Here is an 8682-nt window from a genome sequence, read left to right as displayed (position 1 = left end):
GTATTTCGACCGCCGCGCGCCCACCCGACTATACTCCACCGTGTCGTTAGACGATTTCGACGTCGGCCCGACTTAGCCGTTTTTAGCCCGTACCGTCGTTTTGGCTGCCGCGCCATGGTTTTTCACCGTATTTCGACCGCCGCGCGCCCACCCGACTATACTCCACCGTGTCGTTAGACGTTTTCCGACGTCGGCCCGACTTAGCCGTTTTTAGCCCGTACCGTCGTTTTGGCTGCCGCGCTGTGGTTTTTCACCGTATTTCGACCGCCGCGCGCCCACCCGACTATACTCCACCGTGTCGTTAGACGTTTTCCGGCGTCGGCCCGACTTAGCCGTTTTTAGCCCGTACCGTCGTTTTGGCTGCCGCGCTGTGGTTTTTCACCGTATTCCGACCGCCGCGCGCCCACCCGACTATACTCCACCGTGTCGTTAGGCGATTTCCGGCGTCGGCCCGACTTAGCCGTTTTTGCCCGTACCGTCGTTTTGGCTGCCGCGCCGTGGTTTTTCACCGTATTCCGACCGCCGCGCGCCCACCCGACTATACTCCACCGTGTCGTTAGGCGATTTCCGACGTCGGCCCGACTTAGCCGTTTTTAGCCCGTACCGTCGTTTTGGCTGCCGCGCCATGGTTTTTCACCGTATTTCGACCGCCGCGCGCCCACCCGACTATACTCCACCGTGTCGTTAGACGATTTCCGACGTCGGCCCGACTTAGCCGTTTTTGCCCGTACCGTCGTTTTGGCTGCCGCGCCATGGTTTTCACCGTATCTCGACCGCCGCGCGCCCACCCGACTATACTCCACCGTGTCGTTAGGCGTTTTCCGACGTCGGCCCGACTTAGCCGTTTTTTCCCGTACTCGTCGTTTTGGCTGCCGCGCCATGGTTTTTCACCGTATCTCGACCGCCGCGCGCCCACCCGACTATACTCCACCGTGTCGTTAGACGATTTCAGACGTCGGCCCGACTTAGCCGTTTTTAGCCCGTACCGTCGTTTTGGCTGCCGCGCCATGGTTTTTCACCGTATTTCGACCGCCGCGCGCCCACCCGACTATACTCCACCGTGTCGTTAGGCGATTTCCGACGTCGGCCCGACTTAGCCGTTTTTAGCCCGTACCGTCGTTTTGGCTGCCGCGCCATGGTTTTTCACCGTATTTCGACCGCCGCGCGCCCACCCGACTATACTCCACCGTGTCGTTAGACGATTTCCGACGTCGGCCCGACTTAGCCGTTTTTAGCCCGTACCGTCGTTTTGGCTGCCGCGCATTGGTTTTTCACCGTATTTCGACCGCCGCGCGCCCACCCGACTATACTCCACCGTGTCGTTAGACGATTTCCGACGTCGGCCCGACTTAGCCGTTTTTGCCCGTACCGTCGTTTTGGCTGCCGCGCCATGGTTTTTCACCGTATTTCGACCGCCGCGCGCCCACCGACTATACTCCACCGTGTCGTTAGACGTTTTCCGACGTCGGCCCGACTTAGCCGTTTTTGCCCGTACCGTCGTTTTGGCTGCCGCGCCATGGTTTTTCACCGTATTCGACCGCCGCGCGCCCACCCGACTATACTCCACCGTGTCGTTAGGCGATTTCCGACGTCGGCCCGACTTAGCCGTTTTTAGCCCGTACCGTCGTTTTGGCTGCCGCGCTGTGGTTTTTCACCGTATTTCGACCGCCGCGCGCCCACCGACTATACTCCACCGTGTCGTTAGAGCGATTTCCGACGTCGGCCCGACTTAGCCGTTTTTGCCCGTACCGTCGTTTTGGCTGCCGCGCCATGGTTTTTCACCGTATTCCGACCGCCGCGCGCCCACCCGACTATACTCCACCGTGTCGTTAGACGATTTCCGACGTCGGCCCGACTTAGCCGTTTTTAGCCCGTACCGTCGTTTTGGCTGCCGCGCTGTGGTTTTTCACCGTATTTCGACCGCCGCGCGCCCACCGACTATACTCCACCGTGTCGTTAGACGATTTCCGACGTCGGCCCGACTTAGCCGTTTTTGCCGATACCGTCGTTTTGGCTGCCGCGCATGGTTTTTCACCGTATTTCGACCGCCGCGCGCCACCCGACTATACTCCACCGTGTCGTTAGACGTTTTCCGACGTCGGCCCGACTTAGCCGTTTTTGCCCGTACCGGTGGTTTTGGCTGCCGCGCATTGGTTTTTCACCGTATTCCGACCGCCGCGCGCCCACCCGACTATACTCCACCGTGTCGTTAGGCGATTTCCGACGTCGGCCCGACTTAGCCGTTTTTAGCCCGTACCGTCGTTTTGGCTGCCGCGCCATGGTTTTTCACCGTATTTCGACCGCCGCGCGCCCACCCGACTATACTTCACCGTGTCGTTAGGCGTTTTCCGGCGTCGGCCCGACTTAGCCGTTTTTGCCCGTACCGTCGTTTTGGCTGCCGCGCCGTGGTTTTTCACCGTATCTCGACCGCCGCGCGCCCACCCGACTATACTCCACCGTGTCGTTAGACGATTTCCGACGTCGGCCCGACTTAGCCGTTTTTAGCCCGTACCGTCGTTTTGGCTGCCGCGCCATGGTTTTTCACCGTATTTCGACCGCCGCGCGCCCACCCGACTATACTCCACCGTGTCGTTAGACGATTTCCGACGTCGGCCCGACTTAGCCGTTTTTAGCCCGTACCGTCGTTTTGGCTGCCGCGCCATGGTTTTTCACCGTATTTCGACCGCCGCGCGCCCACCCGACTATACTCCACCGTGTCGTTAGACGTTTTCCGACGTCGGCCCGACTTAGCCGTTTTTGCCCGTACCGTCGTTTTGGCTGCCGCGCCATGGTTTTTCACCGTATTCCGACCGCCGCGCGCCACCCGACTATACTCCACCGTGTCGTTAGACGTTTTCCGACGTCGGCCCGACTTAGCCGTTTTTGCCCGTACCGTCGTTTTGGCTGCCGCGCCATGGTTTTCACCGTATTTCGACCGCCGCGCGCCCACCCGACTATACTCCACCGTGTCGTTAGACGATTTCCGACGTCGGCCCGACTTAGCCGTTTTTGCCCGTGCGTCGTTTTGGCTGCCGCGCCGTGGTTTTTCACCGTATTTCGACCGCCGCGCGCCCACCCGACTATACTCCACCGTGTCGTTAGACGATTTCCGACGTCGGCCCGACTTAGCCGTTTTTGCCCGTACCGTCGTTTTGGCTGCCGCGCCATGGTTTTTCACCGTATTTCGACCGCCGCGCGCCCACCGACTATACTCCACCGTGTCGTTAGGCGATTTCCGACGTCGGCCCGACTTAGCCGTTTTTAGCCCGTACCGTCGTTTTGGCTGCCGCGCCATGGTTTTCACCGTATTTCGACCGCCGCGCGCCCACCCGACTATACTTCACCGTGTCGTTAGACGTTTTCCGACGTCGGCCCGACTTAGCCGTTTTTGCCCGTACCGTCGTTTTGGCTGCCGCGCCATGGTTTTTCACCGTATCCGACCGCCGCGCGCCCACCGACTATACTCCACCGTGTCGTTAGACGATTTCCGACGTCGGCCCGACTTAGCCGTTTTTAGCCCGATACGCGTCGTTTTGGCTGCCGCGCCATGGTTTTTCACCGTATTTCGACCGCCGCGCGCCCACCCGACTATACTCCACCGTGTCGTTAGACGATTTCCGACGTCGGCCCGACTTAGCCGTTTTAGCCCGTACCGTCGTTTTGGCTGCCGCGCCATGGTTTTTCACCGTATTTCGACCGCCGCGCGCCCACCCGACTATACTCCACCGTGTCGTTAGACGATTTCCGACGTCGGCCCGACTTAGCCGTTTTTGCCCGTACCGTCGTTTTGGCTGCCGCGCCATGGTTTTTCACCGTATTTCGACCGCCGCGCGCCCACCCGACTATACTCCACCGTGTCGTTAGACGATTTCCGACGTCGGCCCGACTTAGCCGTTTTTAGCCCGTACCGTCGTTTTGGCTGCCGCGCCATGGTTTTCACCGTATCTCGACCGCCGCGCGCCCACCCGACTATACTTCACCGTGTCGTTAGACGTTTCCGACGTCGGCCCGACTTAGCCGTTTTTGCCCGTACCGTCGTTTTGGCTGCCGCGCCATGGTTTTTCACCGTATCTCGACCGCCGCGCGCCCACCCGACTATACTCCACCGTGTCGTTAGACGATTTCCGACGTCGGCCCGACTTAGCCGTTTTTAGCCCGTACCGTCGTTTTGGCTGCCGCGCCATGGTTTTTCACCGTATTTCGACCGCCGCGCGCCCACCCGACTATACTTCACCGTGTCGTTAGGCGATTTCCGACGTCGGCCCGACTTAGCCGTTTTAGCCCGTACCGTCGTTTTGGCTGCCGCGCCATGGTTTTTCACCGTATTTCGACCGCCGCGCGCCCACCGACTATACTCCACCGTGTCGTTAGGCGTTTTCCGGCGTCGGCCCGACTTAGCCGTTTTTGCCCGTACCGTCGTTTTGGCTGCCGCGCCATGGTTTTTCACCGTATTTCGACCGCCGCGCGCCCACCCGACTATACTCCACCGTGTCGTTAGACGATTTCCGACGTCGGCCCGACTTAGCCGTTTTTAGCCCGTACCGTCGTTTTGGCTGCCGCGCCATGGTTTTTCACCGTATTCCGACCGCCGCGCGCCCACCCGACTATACTCCACCGTGTCGTTAGACGTTTTCCGACGTCGGCCCGACTTAGCCGTTTTTGCCCGTACCGTCGTTTTGGCTGCCGCGCCGTGGTTTTCACCGTATTTCGACCGCCGCGCGCCCACCCGACTATACTCCACCGTGTCGTTAGACGATTTCCGGCGTCGGCCCGACTTAGCCGTTTTTAGCCCGTACCGTCGTTTTGGCTGCCGCGCCATGGTTTTCACCGTATTTCGACCGCCGCGCGCCCACCCGACTATACTCCACCGTGTCGTTAGACGATTTCCGACGTCGGCCCGACTTAGCCGTTTTTAGCCCGTACCGTCGTTTTGGCTGCCGCGCCATGGTTTTTCACCGTATTTCGACCGCCGCGCGCCCACCCGACTATACTCCACCGTGTCGTTAGACGTTTTCCGACGTCGGCCCGACTTAGCCGTTTTGCCCGTACCGTCGTTTTGGCTGCCGCGCCGTGGTTTTTCACCGTATCTCGACCGCCGCGCGCCCACCCGACTATACTCCACCGTGTCGTTAGACGATTTCCGACGTCGGCCCGACTTAGCCGTTTTTAGCCCGTACTGTCGTTTTGGCTGCCGCGCCATGGTTTTTCACCGTATTTCGACCGCCGCGCGCCCACCCGACTATACTCCACCGTGTCGTTAGACGTTTTCCGACGTCGGCCCGACTTAGCCGTTTTGCCCGTACCGTCGTTTTGGCTGCCGCGCCATGGTTTTTCACCGTATTCCGACCGCCGCGCGCCCACCCGACTATACTCCACCGTGTCGTTAGACGATTTCCGACGTCGGCCCGACTTAGCCGTTTTTAGCCCGTACCGTCGTTTTGGCTGCCGCGCCATGGTTTTTCACCGTATTTCGACCGCCGCGCGCCCACCCGACTATACTCCACCGTGTCGTTAGACGTTTCCGACGTCGGCCCGACTTAGCCGTTTTTAGCCCGTACCGTCGTTTTGGCTGCCGCGCCATGGTTTTTCACCGTATTTCGACCGCCGCGCGCCCACCCGACTATACTCCACCGTGTCGTTAGACGATTTCCGACGTCGGCCCGACTTAGCCGTTTTTAGCCCGTACCGTCGTTTTGGCTGCCGCGCCGTGGTTTTCACCGTATTCCGACCGCCGCGCGCCCACCGACTATACTCCACCGTGTCGTTAGGCGATTTCCGACGTCGGCCCGACTTAGCCGTTTTTAGCCCGTACCGTCGTTTTGGCTGCCGCGCCATGGTTTTTCACCGTATTCCGACCGCCGCGCGCCCACCCGACTATACTCCACCGTGTCGTTAGACGATTTCCGACGTCGGCCCGACTTAGCCGTTTTTGCCGTACCGTCGTTTTGGCTGCCGCGCCGTGGTTTTTCACCGTATCTCGACCGCCGCGCGCCCACCCGACTATACTCCACCGTGTCGTTAGACGATTTCCGACGTCGGCCCGACTTAGCCGTTTTTGCCCGTACCGTCGTTTTGGCTGCCGCGCCATGGTTTTTCACCGTATTCCGACCGCCGCGCGCCCACCCGACTATACTCCACCGTGTCGTTAGACGTTTTCCGACGTCGGCCCGACTTAGCCGTTTTTAGCCCGTACCGTCGTTTTGGCTGCGCGCGTCATGGTTTTTCACCGTATTCCGACCGCCGCGCGCCCACCCGACTATACTCCACCGTGTCGTTAGGCGATTTCCGACGTCGGCCCGACTTAGCCGTTTTTAGCCCGTACCGTCGTTTTGGCTGCCGCGCCATGGTTTTTCACCGTATTTCGACCGCCGCGCGCCCACCCGACTATACTCCACCGTGTCGTTAGACGATTTCCGACGTCGGCCCGACTTAGCCGTTTTTAGCCCGTACCGTCGTTTTGGCTGCCGCGCCATGGTTTTTCACCGTATTTCGACCGCCGCGCGCCCACCCGACTATACTCCACCGTGTCGTTAGACGATTTCCGACGTCGGCCCGACTTAGCCGTTTTAGCCCGTACCGTCGTTTTGGCTGCAGCGCCATGGTTTTTCACCGTATTTCGACCGCCGCGCGCCCACCCGACTATACTCCACCGTGTCGTTAGACGATTTCCGACGTCGGCCCGACTTAGCCGTTTTTAGCCCGTACCGTCGTTTTGGCTGCCGCGCCATGGTTTTTCACCGTATTTCGACCGCCGCGCGCCCACCCGACTATACTCCACCGTGTCGTTAGACGTTTTCCGACGTCGGCCCGACTTAGCCGTTTTTAGCCCGTACCGTCGTTTTGGCTGCCGCGCTGTGGTTTTTCACCGTATTCCGACCGCCGCGCGCCCACCCGACTATACTCCACCGTGTCGTTAGACGATTTCCGACGTCGGCCCGACTTAGCCGTTTTTAGCCCGTACCGTCGTTTTGGCTGCCGCGCCATGGTTTTCACCGTATTTCGACCGCCGCGCGCCCACCCGACTATACTCCACCGTGTCGTTAGACGTTTTCCGACGTCGGCCCGACTTAGCCGTTTTTAGCCCGTACCGTCGTTTTGGCTGCCGCGCTGTGGTTTTTCACCGTATTCGACCGCCGCGCGCCCACCCGACTATACTCCACCGTGTCGTTAGACGATTTCCGACGTCGGCCCGACTTAGCCGTTTTTGCCCGTACCGTCGTTTTGGCTGCCGCGCCATGGTTTTTCACCGTATTTCGACCGCCGCGCGCCCACCCGACTATACTCCACCGTGTCGTTAGACGATTTCCGACGTCGGCCCGACTTAGCCGTTTTTAGCCCGTGCCGTCGTTTTGGCTGCCGCGCCATGGTTTTTCACCGTATTCCGACCGCCGCGCGCCCACCCGACTATACTCCACCGTGTCGTTAGGCGTTTTCCGACGTCGGCCCGACTTAGCCGTTTTTAGCCCGTGCCGTCGTTTTGGCTGCCGCGCCATGGTTTTTCACCGTATTTCGACCGCCGCGCGCCCACCCGACTATACTCCACCGTGTCGTTAGACGTTTTCCGACGTCGGCCCGACTTAGCCGTTTTTGCCCGTCACCGTCGTTTTGGCTGCCGCGCCGTGGTTTTTCACCGTATCTCGACCGCCGCGCGCCCACCCGACTATACTCCACCGTGTCGTTAGACGATTTCCGACGTCGGCCCGACTTAGCCGTTTTTGCCCGTACCGTCGTTTTGGCTGCCGCGCCATGGTTTTTCACCGTATCTCGACCGCCGCGCGCCCACCCGACTATACTCCACCGTGTCGTTAGACGATTTCCGACGTCGGCCCGACTTAGCCGTTTTTAGCCCGTACCGTCGTTTTGGCTGCCGCGCCGTGGTTTTCACCGTATTTCGACCGCCGCGCGCCCACCCGACTATACTCCACCGTGTCGTTAGACGTTTTCCGACGTCGGCCCGACTTAGCCGTTTTGCCCGTACCGTCGTTTTGGCTGCCGCGCCATGGTTTTTCACCGTATCTCGACCGCCGCGCGCCCACCCGACTATACTCCACCGTGTCGTTAGACGTTTTCCGACGTCGGCCCGACTTAGCCGTTTTTAGCCCGTACCGTCGTTTTGGCTGCCGCGCATGGTTTTTCACCGTATTCCGACCGCCGCGCGCCCACCCGACTATACTCCACCGTGTCGTTAGACGATTTCCGACGTCGGCCCGACTTAGCCGTTTTTAGCCCGTACCGTCGTTTTGGCTGCCGCGCCATGGTTTTTCACCGTATTTCGACCGCCGCGCGCCCACCCGACTATACTCCACCGTGTCGTTAGACGATTTCCGACGTCGGCCCGACTTAGCCGTTTTTGCCCGTACCGTCGTTTTGGCTGCCGCGCCGTGGTTTTTCACCGTATTCCGACCGCCGCGCGCCCACCCGACTATACTCCACCGTGTCGTTAGACGATTTCCGACGTCGGCCCGACTTAGCCGTTTTTAGCCCGTACCGTCGTTTTGGCTGCCGCGCCATGGTTTTTCACCGTATTTCGACCGCCGCGCGCCCACCCGACTATACTCCACCGTGTCGTTAGACGATTTCCGACGTCGGCCCGACTTAGCCGTTTTAGCCCGTACCGTCGTTTTGGCTGCCGCGCTGTGGTTTTCCCCGTATTCCGACCGCCGCGCGCCCACCCGACTATAC

The sequence above is a fragment of the Lolium rigidum genome, chromosome 5 (assembly GCF_022539505.1).
Source record: "Lolium rigidum isolate FL_2022 chromosome 5, APGP_CSIRO_Lrig_0.1, whole genome shotgun sequence".
NCBI lineage: Eukaryota > Viridiplantae > Streptophyta > Magnoliopsida > Poales > Poaceae > Lolium > Lolium rigidum.
This window is presented reverse-complemented; position numbering follows the sequence as displayed.